Below are 19,259 nucleotides of genomic sequence, written 5' to 3' on the forward strand. Positions count from 1 at the left end.
GTGCAAAAAAGTGAGCTTAATATTTCCAATATTAAGAGACTTAAAATCTCTCATAATAGTATGTTCCATATGCCAGCCTGATTAGAGTAATTAACACACCTCCTCTGCAACTAACAGGTTCGAATCTTGCTCTGAATGTTTATGAATGTCTTTGGGTGGTAGATGACTTTCACTGCTGAATGTGAGATATCTTACTTACTGGAGGCCTGAAGTGATGAAAAAGTTCCATGTTTGGTCTCTAGAGTAGGATTAACTGTATAAAAAATAAAAATGATTTAGAAAAAAATCCTTAGCTATATGGAGACAGTATATAACCAAGGCTTTTACATTACATTAAAACCATACATCCTTCAATTCTAACTGCAAATATGCAACTATGTATCTCTCTCCGTAAAGTTCCATTAGTGTTCCAAATGATTCTTTCCTTAGTAGCTTATTATATTATATGCTTTCAAGAACAAAATTTCAAAAAGATTCTTATTATATTCCTGCTATTATTTCTGTCCCTTACTTTCTTCCTACATGCAGTGTAGGTGAGTGCCTCCTATGCATGCTCTCCACAATTTTTTTTTTTTTTTTTTTTTTTTAGCTAGGGACCAGTATCTCCTCCATTCAAAGGTACAGTTGTAAAGCAGTTTTTGCAGACCGGCTGCCAGATAGTACACAAGACCAGACCTGTTGGTAACTCTTCAGGAGGTTTCCTGATCACAGGAAAATAATACTGCTGCTTACTTTGCCAGTTTTGCATAGAGGGAGTATGAGTACAGCAGCTTACAGGGAGAACTCTCTGGATGTGTGCTTGGATTGGAGTCTGGGCACTCCCTGTGTGATATCCCCAAGTCCTAAACCTCAATGCATGTCCTTCCTCTTTAATTTACTAACATTTTAATTCAATTCAAAATAATCCTCATCATTCTTCCAACAGCTTGGATCTTTTCTCAATCAGCCCACTCTCCAAATACACCACTGATGTCAGCTCTCCTCCTGGCAAGTCTGAGTGACCATACCTTGTTCATGTATCCTTTTCTACAAATTTTCCTTCTTCCAGTCATTCTCAGCCTAATATCCAGTGGCACTACAACTTGAACTAGGATAACCTTTGGACTTCTATGCCTTGTTTCCATGGTCTGATTATTGTTATCACTCTTCTGATTCTAGCATGTACTCTAATAACAAAAATTATTCTCATTAGGATGAGTGCTTTTATTCTCCATTCCACTCAAAATCCTTAATCCTTACCCAAATCCTAGTTTGTCAACCTGTGACAAACTAGGATAAGTAGAAAAATACTTAAGTAGCCCTGATACCAATAAGTCTCCTGGCCTAGATGGTAGTCCTCCAGTGGTACTAAAAGCTTGTGCTCTTCCAAAAATCACACCCACCCATCTTGTACAGTCTCTTCAAGCTGTCATACTCATCTGGCATCTATCCAACTGTTGAAAGCAAGCTTTAATCCAGCCTGTTCCTAAAAATGGAAGATAAAAAGTCAAACCAAATTAGTGCCCTACTGCACTGATCTCAATACTCTCAAAAATAATGGAAAAGATAATCAACAGCTTCACTACCTGGAGACTTGCCAATTACTTAGTGATGCTCCCAAAACTTAGAAATAGGTATACAGTCTATCCTATTAAGATTAGAACAATGGCATAGGGCTTCACATGATTCAAAAAATAGACGATCAGATTTAAACCTACTGAAGTGTAGCATTTTGGTGCAGTTCCAGTGAACTCTATGCCGATGGCATGCGAAGCAAGGCCCTCAGAATCCAAAAATCTTATATAATCTTGATGTTCTTTTATACTAATAGTAGCAGAGTTCAGTCTATCCAAAGTAGCAAAGATGACAAGAATGGATGATAAACACCAGGCAAGGATAAAGGTGATAATGTGTCTTTGATAGGTGGTAAAAAAAGATGACAACTTCTGGGCTGATTTGAAGGTGATGTGCAAATTATATCTGCAAAGGGTCCTTGCTATTTGTTCAGATGTTCCTTTAAAGTAGGATTTGCTGATCCTTTTAACATCAGATTGCAATCTAGACAGGCCATGGAAAAGTTTGGAGAAACTCAAATTTTGTTCTTGATATTTCAATGCTTTCAAATATTGTATCTGGCATCATGGCCTTATCAAGCTACCATCTTAAAGTAGTCCTTCTTCCCTTGATGTTAGAATATCTAGCTTCCTCTTCATTCATTGTGAATGACTTCCTGTCAACAGATTTTTCAATTAATGCTGGTGTATCCTCCTATACATCCTCAGAGAGAGGAAATCATAAAATGATTTCCTCTCTGATATCCTATTCATAGCTTTCCTGACGACACCACTCTCCACTCCTTTATTGCAGTTTCAAAACCACATAGTGTAATTCATGTTTCAAGATCTTTAACCAATGGTTTAAATACTGATCTTGTCATTCTCAAGTGGAGTGGAGGACAGCAATGTAAATTTTAATGCCAGCAAAATGCAATGTAGGCTCCCTCAATTTTGACAATATTCTTCTTACCAACAGGGATTAGATTCCTCTTCTTGAGCAAGTTCTCACTTCTAATATATCCTAGCATACGCACATCTGGTCCATAGCCTCCCAAAAAAGCTTAGCATTCTTTTTCATCCAAACAGTATTTCTCTCCTGAAACTTGATGAAACCCACATATCCAACCGACCTTAGAATAACATTCCCATATTTGGGGTGGTGCACTTAAGACTTCCTTCAAAATGCATGATTATATTCAGAAGCAAGCAATTTGCCTCATTGATTCCCTGTAGTCACTTTCCCATAGATGTTCTACTGGAACATTATCTCTCTTTATTTCCATGGGCACTGTTCTAGTGAACTGACACCTACTATCCCTCCACTTTCCTGTAATCACATATGAACACAAACAGCTGCTCATCAACATCCATATATACAATTCAACTCCAAACTCATCAAATCAACTTTCTCATCCTCTGCCTTCATTCCTTACACTTTTGCTCTTTGGAACGGTCTTATCAATAATTACATGATTCATGTCTCCAAGAAACGCAAGCAAATTTCTTTTTTCTTCTAACTACAAAACTGTCTTATCATAGGTCTCAGAATCGTTCATATGCTGCTGAACATCCATGCACAGTTCAGTTGCAAACTTATAATACCAACTTCTCATTCGCTTTCATTCCATCTATCTATATCGTTTTAGAACAGCTCCCTGCTTTTATTGAATGACTACAATCGCTAGCTCTTTAACAAACATCTTAACAGATTCCTTCATGACACAATTGTGTCTTGTAAACTCCCATATATGAAGGTGATTAAAAAAAACAAAAAAAAAATCTGGTCTTGTACATCTTGGTCTTCCTCTGGGTCGTTTTCCTGCCAACCTGGCAGAGAACACTGTTTTGCAATCTTTCCTAGCCCATTCTGTTTAAGTGACCATACCACCTGAGATTAGCTCTGCTAATGCATTCCTGGATGCTGATAATGTCAAGTTCTTTCCAAATATCCTCATTTTTAATATAATATTGCCATTGATGCCATCTGTTCATGCCTCTAATCTTTCTCAGGAGTCTCATATATGCAGTCTCAGTCTTTGATCAAGTGTTTTTACTTCTGACCCAGCTCTCAGAACCATAAGTTAAAACTGGTTTGAACACCATCTCGTACACAGCTAATTTAGTGTTCCGACTAATTTCTCTCTTATTCCATATGAATTTATCAAATTGACTTCCCACCATACCAGGTTTGTTGAGTCTGTTGTCCATTTCTACATTTAATTTACCATCTTCACTAAAAATCGTGCCTAAGTAGCTGAAATGTTTTACTTGTTCCACAGGTTCTCTGTTCACAATGCAGTTGACATTTTCAATGATTCTGCCTATTTTCGTTGTCTTTGTCTTTTTATTGCTGACCCTCATACCATCTATTACAACAGTTATTCAATTTAGTCAGGGAATCTTGCAAACTTGTAGCGGATTTATTTAGAAGTATAACATCATCCGCATAAAGCAAAGAGCTGACATTAACATCTCCAATTCTGATATCATGTTTAATACTACTTTCCTTCATAATGTGATCCATATAGATAATGAATAACAGAGGGGATAATGTACATCCTTGTCTCACACCAGATTTAACATTAAACCATCTTCCTGTACTTCAATCAATTCTAACTGCTGACTTGCAACTCAAATAAAGACTAAGTATTGCTTGATATAATGCCCCATTGACACAATATAACTGTAGCATATTGAATAGCTTCTCTCTTGGCACCTTGTCATATGCCTTTTCCAAATCGACAAAACTTAAATACAGATCTTTGTTATATTCCCATGCTTTCTCAACTATTTGTCGTATAGTGAAGATCTGATCCTGACAGCCTCTATTTGGCCTGAATCCAGCTTGTCCTACACCAAGCTTTTCTTCCACAATTCTTCTCAACTGTTTCTCAAGTATACTTGCATAAATCTTGCCAGAAACACTTAGTAGGAAAATACCTATGTAATTCTGACATTCAATTTTATTTCCCTTTTTATATATGGGTACTATGAGAGCTCTACTCCAATCATCAGGAATTAGTCCCTCTGTCCAGGCCTTCTGAACTATGCAGCGCAGCCACTGTAAGACTTTTATACCAACATACTTCAGCATTTCTGGTCGAATATCATCTACTCCTGCTGCCTTTCCACATTTCAGGCCTTTGATGGCTTTTTCTACTTCAAGTATGGATATATATTCTTGACTGTATGCCTGTTGAGTGTTTTTTTTTTTACCACTGTGCTATCTCTGCTTGTTTCATTTAGCTATTTTTCGAAGTAATTACTCCATACTTCAAAGATATTTTTTTCTCTCGTTTTCATGTCACCTTTTTCATCTCTAACTCCTTTTACAGCATCTTTCCTCCATTTCTAAGCTTCTTCAACAACCTCCAGATTGATATTTATTTTCTATGTTCTTATCAAAGTCTTCCCATGACTTTTGTTTAGCTAGTTTTACACAGTGTTTAGCATTTTTACATTTGTTTCTGTATTCTCTAAGAGCACAAGCGGAGTTATTTGCCAGGAACTTTTGATATGCTTTCTTCTTTTCCATCACTGCCTCTTTAACTTCCTGTGTCCACCATGTAGTTCTGATTTTTCTATCCTTCCAGACATCCTCACCACACGCCTCTCTGGCTGAATCAATCAGGGTTTTCTTCAAGGCTTGCCACTGAATCTCCAAGGTTTGGTTCCTGTTCTCAAATTCTTTCACTTTTTCTTCAATAATCTTTGTGTATTTTAGTCTACAGTTAACATCTGAGAGCTGCTCAAACTTTTATTTGCTTTAAAACTTTCTTAGATGTTCTTTTCAATATGAAATTCAATTTTATCCTGCTCAAGACTAAACAGTGATCACTTCCAATTTCAAATCCTCTGTACACTTGTGTCCTGCACCAGGGAGAAAACATCACTATCAACAATAACATAGTCAATGAGACTTTTCTTATTCTTTGGCTCTTCTCTCCATGTGAATTTGTGCACATTTTGATGTTGGAATATGGTATTAGTAATAACCAGTCCATGTCCTGAGCAGTAATCCAACAGGTATTTGCCATTATTATTAGCTTTGCTCTTTTCTCCAAATTTTCCCAAAATATTTTTGTATGTCAGACAATCATTTCCTACTCTGCTATTTAAATCCCCAACAAGGACCAACTTTTCCTTTTTCATTGTGTCAGTTGCTTTTTCTAAAGCATCAAAAAATTCCTCCACTTCTACCTTAGTAGAACCTTCTGTGGGACCATAGGCACAAACAAGTCTCATTGTCCAATTTCCCCATTCTGATGCCCACATCACTCAACTTGAGACTGCCTGCCATTCAAGAAGATTAGCCTCGTATTTTGTGTTGAATACCATGGCTACTCCTTCTTTCCTTGATTGTTATTGCCTGAATATAACATTTTGTATTTATTGCTCAGAAAGATCTCACCAGTTTGTGTCTTTTTTGTTTCAATCACCCGTATTATGTCGATCTGGTACTTATCTAATTCCTCATCTAGCTCCATTTCTTTGCCATTCAGGCTTCTTATGTTGATAGTACCGATCTTTAACTCTGGTGATGTTGAGTTGGGGTGTGCTTTCAGATTTGTTCCAGTAGCTGTCTTTTCGCTGTTTGCCCTGGTTCTCTGGAGAAAACAACAGGGGCCTTGTGTAACCAGGCGACACCCCAGCCGGCATGAAATTTTGTCATGTTGTACTATCATTTTGTATATTGGTTTAAGCCAATAAGAATACAATTTGGTTGGGTAAATCCCAAATTGCCAACCCATCCTCATTCGTTCAGTATCCAGGTAGATACCCAACAGGGTGCACAACAAGAAGGTGAGGATTGGACATTAGGTCAGAAGCCCTGGTCGGTTCTCTGCATTCCTTTAAAGGCTATGTGGAGGTCTTCTCTCAGTTGCCTTTGTATATTACCAGACCTCATGAAGCTAAATTTCAAAACTAAATTATTACGGAAAAATTAATCATTAAAGAAAACTAGGAGAAGTTATTAAAATGGTTAGTGTGTCATAATAAATTTCCCACAGTTTTAATGTTTATCTAATGGAAGTCTAATTAGTGGTATTTATTTTCATTTTATTTTTCTGTTTATCTATCTATATAAAAAATCTCTGCAACAGATCAGACCACTTAGAAAACTCTTAGAATCTCTTAGAATCACTTAGAAAACCACTTAGAATCACTCTAGATAATCTGAAAAATGCATGCATATCCTTGCCAAAGAACAAATTCCCTGGCCTTCATGGTCTCACAACATTTTCCCAGCCTTCTGAAATCAACTCAGACCACTTCAGCTTAAAACACTGCAAGAAGCCTACTCGAATGGGCTCCCAATTCATTACGACCTCACTAGCATGACTGATACCAAAGAAGGGAAACCACACAGACATGCGAAACTGGCATCCGATCTCACTAATCAAACCAACTAAAGCAAAAACCAACTAAACCGACAAGCAAACTGGCTAAAGCCAACACTGCCTGAAGTTATTGACCAACATCAAAATTATTCCAGAAAGATCAATACATGATAACCTCCATCTAATAAGAGATCTCATCCACATCGCAAACTAGCACTCATCACCCTTGATCAGAAAAAGGCTTTCAACAGAGTAAAGCACGAGTGCCTTTATGAAGTCTTGAAGACATTTAGCTATGGTCCTCTCATTAGTGAAACAGTCCAATTGCTTTACAGAGATGCACTCTCATGTTTAAAAATCAACAACGGGCTCACCCACACTTGCCATACTCTCGAGAGATCAAGCAAGGATGTCCTCTCTCTGGACAATTACACACACTAGCCATAGAATCTTTCTTAAAAAGAGTACATGACACTGATCTCCAAACAAACCAGCATAATAGACCCACATCTAAAAATAAGCCTATCAGCACATACTGATGACGTAACTGTAATAATCCGTACTGATGAAGCACACAGATTATATACACAAGCCTCAGGGGCCAAATTAAACTCTGCAAAAACCACTGGCTCGTGGTCAGGCAGATGGAAGGCTAGAACTGATTCTCTGATTGAATGTACATGGTCAAATGAAGGACAAACATACATACAAACATACATACCTTGGCAACACCAAAATATATAATACACTGAACTGGACATAGCTGCACAACCAATTTAAACAGGTGCCAGGAAAATGGAACAGCATCCATTCAATGTCTTCACTTAGAGGAAGAGGTCTAATAATCAATCTGATGGCTGCCAGCATGCTACGGCATACCCTCAAAGTACTGACACCCCCCCCCCCCTGAAGACTTTCTCCGTCACATTCAAAAGGCAATCAAGCGTTTCCTCAGGAACAATACTAACTCGACAACTTACTCTGCAAGCCACTCAAAGGAGGTCAAGGCCTGATATCCCTTGAAAGCAAGATTAGATCCTTCAGGATAATCTTTCTTCTAAAGACACTCAGTCCAATCATACTTATGAAACCACCTTCAATTACATTATGAAATCATCCACCGGAGGACTTACACTTTCCACAATCCTCCAAATGGCCATTTCTGGGCCATCACCTCCTAAACTATCTAATTTTTACAGCGATGATCTACAACAGTGGAAAAATACAGAACTTCATCACACACTGACAGGATCTGAAGTCAGCTGTACTTACAAAAACACTGTTTTTCAACAGATAGATAACAAGTCTCACAACTGGTCAGCCCTTTCTTTTCCATACATGGAACTCGGCAGGAATAAGAATCATAGGGACCTCCTGCCCCACAACCTAAAGTGGAAAACATTCACATGCCTACCACTGAAAAACCCAAAATCTGAAAAGCAATATCAACAGATGCAAGTTGGTATTATAAAAGCCTTTCCAGATATCGCCACACCTCAGAGAATCCGTATTCCTTCTAGAAACAGTGGGGAGCCCACCTTTCATCTTGTATCATCTGAAGCCTCATTTTCAATTCTTCCATCCAACTATACGAAATATACCACTTCATGTCATTGCCTCCAACTTTGCCCTTCGTATATTCATCCTTATCCCTCTCATCTACAAGGCATTTCTAACTGCAATTTGCCTACATCTTCTTTTGCCTGACTCTTTTCTGCTATCCCATCCTATCATTTCAACCTGTCCTCTACCATTCTGCTTAAGTGAAGATATCACATTAGTACATTCTTGAATGTGAACATCCAAGTTACTTATTTTCATCATCATTTTTTATAAGATTCTGTCTGATGCCATTTGTTCACTTCCTAAAATTTTCCCAAACTCTCATATCTGTAGTCTCTGGTCTTCAATCAATTGTTTTATTTCTAATCCAACTCAGAGCCATAAGTTAAAACTGATATGTATCATACTTATCAGTTTTAACTTACCACCATATTAATTATCATCATACACCATATATCATGATGATTAATATAAATTGATTATAAATCGAATCTCTCTTATTCCACATAAATTTGTTCAGCAGGCTGTCCACCAACACAGCACTTTCTTATTCTATCATCTTCAGCAAAAACCCATGACTAAATATTGAAAGTTTATTTTTCACTTGGTTAGACTATAATAAATTTAGTTTAATCCTTTATTGAAGTGTGAGCAAACAAAGTTTGCAGCTGAAAGTATCTTCAGGACTGGGGTAAGGTGGTACAGCGAAACTAGTCTGGATAGTGGCCCTCCCCTTAACGCATAACATTATACATATCTGCAAGGAGATGTGTTTTGCATTATGGGAGATACTGAGATAGGAGTGTTGCGAGTTTGCTCCACCTTTGCAACAAGTTGCCCTGTGTTGTACCACCTTACCCCAGTCAAAGGCGCAAACTTTGTTTGCTCACACTTGGATAAAGGATTAAACTAAATTTATTATTAACATGACTAAATATTTCACTTGTTCTGTGGGTTTGCCACTGAGAATGCAGTTGTTTTCGTGCCTATATTTTTGTTTTTATTATTTTTAATACTGATTTTCATGCTAAATTTGTTTTATTTCCCATTTTACTAATGGGTGCCAAGAGAATTCTAATCATTTGAAATTAGACCTTCTGGATTGTGTGTTTAACCAATGGAGGGAAAAAAACTTTTCTATCTCCATACTTGGGCAGTACTGATATCACCTACTCCTGCTGTCTTTCCAAAGTTCCCATTTTTGATGGCTTGTTCAACCACAAGTATTGTTAACTACTCCTCTTTGCATTCCACTTAAAATTTTTCTACTACTGTTCCATTAGTGCTGATCTCATTTAGCAGTCTTTTAAAGTAATTACTCCAGACAATCAAGACTATCTTTATTCATCTCTGAATTCTTATAATGTACTTTATTATATTTCTAAGCTTTTGCAATAGACTTCAGAACATTTTGCCATTTACATGATATTTACCTTCTATGTTCTTACCAAAGTCTTCCCTAACTTTTGTTCAGCTATTTTTACACATAGCCTTCCTACATTTCTTTCTGTATTCTGAGGGCAGCTGGTGACTTACAATAACAGGCATTTGATATTCTTACTTCTTTTAGACTATCTAACTTTGCAATCCACATTGAAGTTTGGATTTTTCAATACTTGTGAATAACATTGATCTAACCAGTGAGACGTGTAACAATCAACATTTTCTTGATTTTGCCACTGAGACTTCAAGGTTTGTTTCAAGTCAAGGACCTTCATTTTTTTTTTCCTCCAATAATATATGAGTTTACAGTTTGCCTCTGATTTTTAAAGCGTTCATATTTTTCTTTTGACTGCAATATTTATTTTTATCCTTCTCAAAACTGAATGGTGATTACTTCCTATTTCAAATCCCTTGTACACTCTTTTATATACTAAACCAGTATGAAGATATTGCTATCAGCAAAAACATCATCAAATTCCTGCCATGTACCCTCAAGGGGTGCACAGGATATGATAGTACTACATGAAAAATTTATATCATTACTAACTGTCTATCTACAATTTATCTCCAAATCAGTCTGTTACTTGTCAAGACTCCGACATTATCAGATCTTATATTTCTATTGTCTAAGGCACTTTGTACTGTATCAACCACCTATATCTTAGTTTTTCCTCTGGGTGATTTTCCTGCCAACCTGGAAGAGAACACTTGTTTTGCTAATCTTTCCTCGCCCATTCTGTTTAAGTGACCATACCACCTGAGATTAGCTCTACCAATGCATTCCTTGATGCTGACAATGTCAAGTTCTTTCCTAATATCCTTGTTTTTAATATGATATTGCCATTGATGCCATCTGTTCAGGCCTCTAATCTTTCTCAGGACTCTCATATCTGTGGTCTCTAGTCTCTGGTCAAGTGTTTTACTTCTGACCCAGCTCTCAGATCCATAAGTTAAAACTGGTTTGAACACTGTCTTGTATACAGCTAATTTAGTGTTCCGACTAATTTCTCTCTTATTCCATATGAATTTATTCAATTGACTTCCCACCATACCAGCTTTGCTGATTCTGTTGTCTATTTCTATATTTAATTAACCATCTTCACTAAAAATCATGCCTAAGTAGCTGAAATGTTTTACTTGTTCCACAGGTTCTCCATTCACAACACAGTTGACATTTCAATGATTCTACCTATTTTCATTGTCTTTGTCTTTTTATTGCTGACCTTCATACCATATCTATTACAACAGCTATTCAATTTAGTCAGAGAATCTTGCAGACTTGTAGCAGATTTATTTAGAAGTATAACATCTTCCACATAAAGCAAAGAGCTGACATTAACAACTCCAATTCTGATATTATGTTTAATACCACTTTCCTTCATAATGTGATCCATATAGATAATGAATAACAGAGGGGATAATGTACATCCTTGTCTCACACCAGATTTAACATTAAACCAACTTCCTGTACTTCATTCAATTCTAACTGCTGACTTGCAACTCAAATAAAGACTAAGTATTGCTTGATATAATGCCCCATTGACACGATATAACTGTAGCATATTGAATAGCTTCTCTCTTGGCACCTTGTCATATGCCTTTTCCGAATCGACAAAACTTAAATACAGATCTTTGTTATATTCCCATGCTTTCTCAACTATTTGTCGTAAAGTGAAGATCTGATCCTGACAGCTTCTATTAGGCCTGAATCCAGCTTGTTCTTCACCAAGCTTTTCTTCCACAATTCTTCTAAACCGTTTCTTAAGTATACTGGCCATAAATCTTGCCAGGAACACTCAGTAGGGAAATACCTCTGTAATTCTCACATTCAGTTTTATTTGCCTTTTTATATATGGGTAGTATGAGAGCTCTACTCCAGTCATCAGGAATTTGTCCCTCTGTCCAGGCTTTCTGAACTATGCAGTGCAGCCACTGTAAGACTTTTATACCAACATACTTCAGCATTTCTGGTTGAATATCATCTACTCCTGCTGCCTTTCCACATTTCAAGCCTTTGATGGCTTTTTCTACTTCAAGTATAGATATGTATTCCTGATTGCATGCCTGGTCAGTGTTTTTTACCACTGTGCTGTCATCACTGCTTGTTTCATTTAGCAGTTTTTCAAATTAATTACTCCACACTTCAAGGATATCTTTTTCTCCCATTTTCATGTCACCTTTATCATCTCTAACTCCTTTTACAGCACTTTTTCCTCCATTCCTAAGCTTCTTCAACAACCTCCAGAATATTTTGCCACCTTCTTGATATTTATTTTCTATATTCTTGCCAAAGTCCTCCCATGATTTCTGTTTAGCTAGTTTTGCACAGTGTTTAGCATTCTTGTATTTGTCTCTATATTCTCTAAGAGCACAAGCTGACTTATTTGACAGGAACTTTTGATATGCTTTCTTCTTTTCCATCACTGCCTCTTTAACTTCCTGTGTCCACCAGGGAGTTCTGATTTTTTTTTATCCTTGCAGACAACCTCACCACATGCCTCTCTGGCAGAGTTAGTCAATGTTTTCTTCAGAGTTTGCCACTGAATCTCCAAGGTTTGACTCCTGTTCTCAAACTCTTTCATTTTTTCTTCAATAGTCTTTGTGTATTTTAGTCTACAGTTCACATCTGAGAGCTGCTCAACTTTTATTTGCTTTAAAACTTTCTTACAATATGAAATTCAGTTTTATTCTGCTCAAGACTAAATAGTGATCACTTCCAATTTCAAATCTTCTGTACACTCTGGTGTCCTGCACCAGGGAGAAAACATCACTATCAACAATAACATAGTCAATGAGACTTTTGTTATTCCTAGTCTCTTCTCTCCATGTGAATTTGTGCACATTTTTTATGTTGGAACATGGTGTTAGTAATAACCAGTCCATGTCCTGAGCAGAAATCCAACATAAATTTGCCATTATTATTAGCTTTGCTCTTTTCTCCAAATTTTCCCAAATTATTTTTGTATGTCTCACAATCATTTTCTACTCTGCTATTTAGATCCCCAACAAGGACCAACTTTTCCTTTTTTATTGTGTCAGCTGCTTTTTCTAAAGCCTCAAAAAATTCCTCCACTTCTACCTCAGTAGAACCTTCTGTGGGACGATAGGCACAAATAAGTCTCATTGTCCAGTTCCCCATTCTCATTTTTGCCCACATTACTCTACTTAAGCTGACTGCCATTCAAGAAGATTAGCCTCTTATTTTGTGTTGAATACTATGGATACTCCTTTTCCTTGTTTGTCATTGCCTGAATAATAACATTTTGTATTTACTGCTCAGAAAGATCTCACCAGTTTTGGTCTTTTTTGTTTCAGTCACCCCCTATTATGTCGATCTGGTACTTATCTAATTCCTCAGCTAGCTCCATTTCTTTGCCATTCAGGCTTCTTACGTTGATAGTACCGATCTTTAACTCTGGTGATGTTGAGTTGGGGTTTGTTTTCAGATTTGTTCCAGTAGCTGACTTTTCGCTGTTCGCCCTGGTTCCCTGGCGAAAACAACGGGGGCCTTGTTTAACTGGGCGATGCCTCAGCCGGCATGAAATTTTGTCATGTTGTGCCATCATTTTTTATTTTGGTTTAACCAATAAGAATACAATTTGGTCGGCTAAATCCAAAATTGCCAGCCCATCCTCGTTCGTTCAGTATCCAAGTAGATACCCAACAAGGTGCACCACGAGAAGGTGAGGATTGGATACATTAGGTCAGAAGCCCTGGTCGGTTCTCCGCATCCCTTTAAAGGCTATGTGGAGGTCTCCTCTCAGTTATATAGCTTTGACCCTTAAGCACCCCCAGCAAAAACACTGTGTGTAATTTTTTTTTTTTTTTTTTTTTTTTTTTTAATCGACTGGGTTTCTATCCACATGAATTTATGTTCATCTTTGTAGCATGGTATTAGTAATGAATAATCCATGTTCTGAACAGAAATTCAGTAGTTGATCATCATTAGCTTTGCCCCTCCTCCAATTTATTCCAAAACATTTCTATTCATTTCCTACTCTGCTCTTTAGATCTACAACAAGTACCATCTTTATCTTTTTCTTTACCTTCTTTAATATCTTAATTTTTTCTTTTTTGTAGTATGAAGTTTATTTTTATGTTTAGTTTTAACTATAATAGCTCCTCTTTTGCCTCTCTCGATCACTACTGCTCAAATATAATATATTAAGTTATTATTTATGTGTTTTGCACCTGTTTTAGTTTTGTCTCAGTAACAACAACTGTGCCAACACAGTCCTCTAATTCTTCTGCCAGTTCCTCTTCTTTTTCAGTGATGTCCCTATCCTCAATTCTGCTGATGTTAAGTTTGAGTATGTACCAAACTTAACATTAGCCTGTTAAAAATTTAGAAAAAAAATTAACTCAAGTTTTTTCTCCCCACCCTGGATCCCTGATGAGAACAACGGGGACTTTGTTTAACTAGGAAATGCCACATCTGGTATTAGATGTCTTTATGATGCACCATTGTTTTGTTCTTGGGAATAAAATTTGGTCAGCTCTCTGCATTCCTTACAAGCTATGCAGAGGTCTCTTCCAGTTATTTAGGTTTGATCCTTAAGAAATCTCTTCCTTAAATATATAGTCTAAAAGTGGAAAACAGAAGGATGGAAATAGGGGGAAATCACAACAAAAATGAAACTGCAGATTAGTATACAATGTTGACAAAGAAAGAATGACAGGAATCAAACAAAGAACACAAAACAACATGAAAAAGTTGTCATCATCATCATCAAATTCCTGCCATGTACCCTCAAGGGGTGTACAGGAACATGAAAAAGTACAAATGAAAATAATGGGAAACATAAGAAAGGAGTAGAGTATGAGATAAAAATGAAATGCATAATTGGCATTTAAATTTCAAAATGTTACATAAGCTTAAATTAATACTGCTTACCTGACTTCAGTCAACTAAATCACATGCAGTCTGTACCATTAATGTCTAAAAATAACCTGAAAACTTCAGCAGTCAACTTCATAACTGGCCATCTTCAGTTACAAAGAGGAATAAGATATGAGTGATAAACATTGTTCTACATTAGTCAGCTAAGGAGGAACAAAAGTGATTGGCATGCTGATGGGAAATAAATCAGTTTCCTAACTGGACAGAGATTCAGTTAGAGCTGTTCATCAATATGATGAACAACTGACATAATCTGATACCGTTCACTTTGAATTGTAAATTAAAGAAATATAGCACAATATACAGTATTCTTTAAATCAAAGTTTAATTAAAAGTTAAAGTTTATATGAGTAACAGTTCATTTTGTGCTGAAAGATTCTTTATCCATAAGATAAAAAAAACTACTGATTTAGAATTTGATTTTAATGGTATATACAGGACAATGTTTAGTTCATTTTAATGAATGCTAAAATTTCCTAACATAACACTTCAAATTTCAACATAAGATAATTTCGCATTTCCTTAAAATATCAACACTCTTTCTTATGTATCTACCATTATTGTTTACATTTGTACTTAGTGTTCTTTATGTTTCGTTCCAGTTCTGTCATCTATGTAGCATTTCCTTTGTTCATATATTGGTTCGGGCCATACATAAACAGGGTTCTAAGTTCAATGTACAAATTCCTACCGTTTCCACTGTCTACTGATTGTGATATTATTTGCTAAGAAATTCAATTTGCTACTATGGATGTTTTGAGATTTTACTCTTTGTAACGGGACTTAGGTCAGGCCTTTTCTGAAGTTTGTTGTAGTGGTGGGTTTACTATAGTGTAAATCTACTCTATACAGGAGTAGCTCCAATCCATACTAACCTTAGTTAAATTAGTACTACTAAATTATAAATATGTGCTTATACTCAGTATACCATATAAATGACATGTATAAATATACTCAGTATACCATATAAATGACATATACTGTATAAATGACCCTGAAATCTACATGAAGGTTTAAATAAATTATAATATCGAAATAAACATATGTAAAATATTTTATTAGTATAATTTTCACTTAAGTATCAAAAGCATCTTCAGTACATGTAAAAAGCTAATCGAATAATAACTGACAATTCCAAAAGATGCCACCTAAGTAGCTAATGTAAGATAACTAAAAAAAAGTCATTAAATTTCCTAACCTATTAAATTATTATTGTTATTATTATTGTTCCAGGCAACTCCACGGAGTTGACAGACTCATCGAGGGAGGCCCTAACATCATGTCAAGAACAACTATTCGACATTCACACAGTATCTATCATACCTTGCCTTGAACTCATTCACGGTCGTAGCACCCACAACAGACTCTGGAAGCTTATTCCACTCATTCACTACTCTCCAAGTAAAAAACCTAGCTCTAACACCCTTGTCAACCACGCTCTTGCCCAGCTTCCATTCATGGCCCCTAGTCCTCCCACCACCAGTCATATATTTAAATATATATATATATATATATATATATATATATAAATACAATAAAGTTAGGAAAGATTAGCTGATTTAAAAAGTGCTATCTCCCACAAAGGGGATAAACACTGACTGCCAGATCTGTTTAAGTTAGGAGAGTGAAGCAAAGTTTCACATGTTTCTTTATCAAGCCATTCCATGAGGAACCGACTTTTGTGAAGGACTCTTGTCTTGTTCCAATGAACTCTGTGTCTAGTGTTGATAGCATGTTCCACAAGTCCAGACTGTTCAGGCTCAAGGTATTGAATATAAGACTTGTGTTCTTCTAGCCAAATAAAATCAGATCTTCCTGTCTGTGGAAATGTGGAAGCTCATCCTTTGGATGAAATGAGAAAGGTGAAGATTTTTCTGATGGGGTGAAAGGCAATGAAAATATTTAGTGATTTTAAAACTTTCGCTATGCGTTCGCTAATGCCTTGCACATAAGGAATAGGAATACGAGTTATTTCTTCTGTATTTGAAGAGGTAGAGATACCAAAACTGTTCAAAGCTCTTTTGATGAAAGAATTCTTATACCCATTAAATAAAAAAAATGGAAACAATATGTTGTAATTCTTTCTGTAATAGTTCATTTGAAGAACATAGGGAGTAGACCTGATGAGCCAGTGTTTTAATAGTTTCAGCCTTTTGACTGGGGTGGTGATGAGATTCAGCATGGATATAACGACCTGTATAAGTCTTCCTCCAAAAAATTGAGAAATGTAAGTTACCATCTGGTTGAATTAAAAGATCTAAAAAGGCTAACTGCTTATTTACTTCTTTTTAGAGTGAATTAGATCCATGTTGATCAGTTAGTTATTGTTTGATTAGCTTTTAACATGTACTGAAGATGTCTTTGATACCTAGGTGAAAATTATACTAATAAAATAATATTTTATGTGTTTATTCCAGTATTATAATTTATTTAAATATGCCTACTCACAGTATTTCTATATGAAGGTGCACTGTACAGGCAAATGATGATTAAAGTATAAAGATCACAACGGTGCCACAAAGCTGTAGCAAGTCGGTGTTTACTGTATTAGGACCAACGAACCTTCTGTAACTCTGAGTCCAAGAAGATGACACTCTAAGAGGATGTCTAATTCAGCCGTCATTGAGCAATTTGTTTGTAGATAATTATAACTATTTTTCTGATTATTAGTTTAAAAAGAAAATTTGTTGAAATATAATTTTTATTCAAATACAGAACCTTGTGAATTCAACAATTATGGCTGCAAGTTGCAAGTTTTTCGGTATTTTGTACAAATTATATGTTATCATTATTATTATTCGACACCTCCAAGAAGTCAAGGATCTATCTCAGGAGAGCACCCATACAACCCACTATCTATCTACTCAAGTTTAATACTTAATCACCATACAATGCCACCATCCATCATTAACACATAGCATTAAGGGGAGCAGTACTTTTTTTTTACCCATGCATTCTAGCCAATTTGCCTTTATGCAGGATGAAAATCAGAGTTGTCAAAAAGGAAAAATCCCAGCTACCTCCATATAAGATTGGCTGTCTCATTTGCAATTGAAAAAATTGATCAAGATTCCTCTTGTCAAACAAGAAATTGAACTCAGGTCTTTTCTAATTAAAGTGAGCAATATTAAATCATTTTTCCAACTGTGCTACAGAGGTGATTGTAAATATTCAAACATAAGAGGTTAATTGAGTATGTTATATGAAAAATTATCAAGCCTAGGATGTTCTCAAAGGCTTGTATCAGTATAATATTTGCAATATGATAGCAAATTAAACAATTTGAAAACTACTAGTAACTGTGTGCACAAAATGTTTACTTTCAGTATTTCAAATTTACAGTCAATTTTTGAATGTATTATAAAAACGAATTATATGATAAATCATACTTTTCACTTATTTTATTCAGTAATTTCTCCAATGTCTCCATTCCAGTATTATTCTAACTTAATACACTTTAATTAGTTACTTTTAGCCTGTGGAGTGTGAGTGAACTGACAATGATATCAGCAAGTTGCAGAGGCCTAGTTTATTGACTAAAACTACAAATTAAAATTTTGTTTATTATTAATTAATATTGTTTTTAATTAACAAAGAAATAAACTATTAAGTATATGGTTTTAAAATAATGGCAAAATACACTGTTTAATATTAAGTGTATACTGCAGTTTAAACAAGCATGTTCATACAAATATCTAGGTATATAATTAAATTATTTTTTCTTTCTAACACTCTTGTTCTTTTGAAGCTATTTTTTAAGTTATTGAGAAAAAAAAAAGATGAGGTAGATTTAACTCTTTACTGATATAATGATTAATGGTTATAATGAGGAAATATTGAAGGTCCAGTGGTGCTCATTATTAACAAGTTCAACTGTATCAATATGTTTCATCCAGTAATTTTTTTTTAAACAAGAAAATGAAGTTTTTATCAAAGAATCTGAAAACTTAGACTTGAAAAATATTTCTGATAAACTAGGCAAGGTTATCAGGTGTCAGTAATTGATGAAGCAATTCATCTAAATATTTATTAATATATATATATATATATATATATATATATATATATCACTATAGTGCTTAGCAATTACATTGTGTTCACCGATTTTATTAGAAAATTAAATATCAAAAATTCATGTTAAATTTTCTAATGTTATTAACACACATTTAAGATACTTTGCTAGATTTAAACTGGTGGTCCTTCTTTAGCCAAGTTCTAAACTGAACACATAGAAACTCAAGCTCTCAACATAGAGGAGGCAACAAACTGATAATGATTGTGCTATATGACTGTGTCTTCGCCAACTGGCCACATGACTCAGATACCAGATTACTAACTAATCATGCTATCACTCAAGCCCAAATATAGAAGTGAAGCTATTTGTCTAATGATACAGCATTTTTTTAATGTGGCTTTTTTTTTAAGTCAAAAGCCACAATCCCTGTAACAAATAAATGTTGCAACTCCCCTCCACTT

General features: G+C 35.5%; 1 protein-coding gene across 2 annotated transcripts in view; it reads right to left on the reverse strand.

Annotated features, from left to right (window-relative positions):
• Nucleotides 1-19,259, reverse strand: part of LOC150095245 (lysosomal-associated transmembrane protein 4A) — a 94,411-nt gene that overhangs the window by 22,159 nt on the left and 52,993 nt on the right. The window lies entirely within an intron of this gene.

The sequence above is a fragment of the Typopeltis vanoorti genome, chromosome 20 (genome assembly GCF_054136105.1).
Source record: "Typopeltis vanoorti isolate ZY-2024b chromosome 20, IOZ_Tvanoo_1.0, whole genome shotgun sequence".
Taxonomy (NCBI): domain Eukaryota; kingdom Metazoa; phylum Arthropoda; class Arachnida; order Uropygi; family Thelyphonidae; genus Typopeltis; species Typopeltis vanoorti.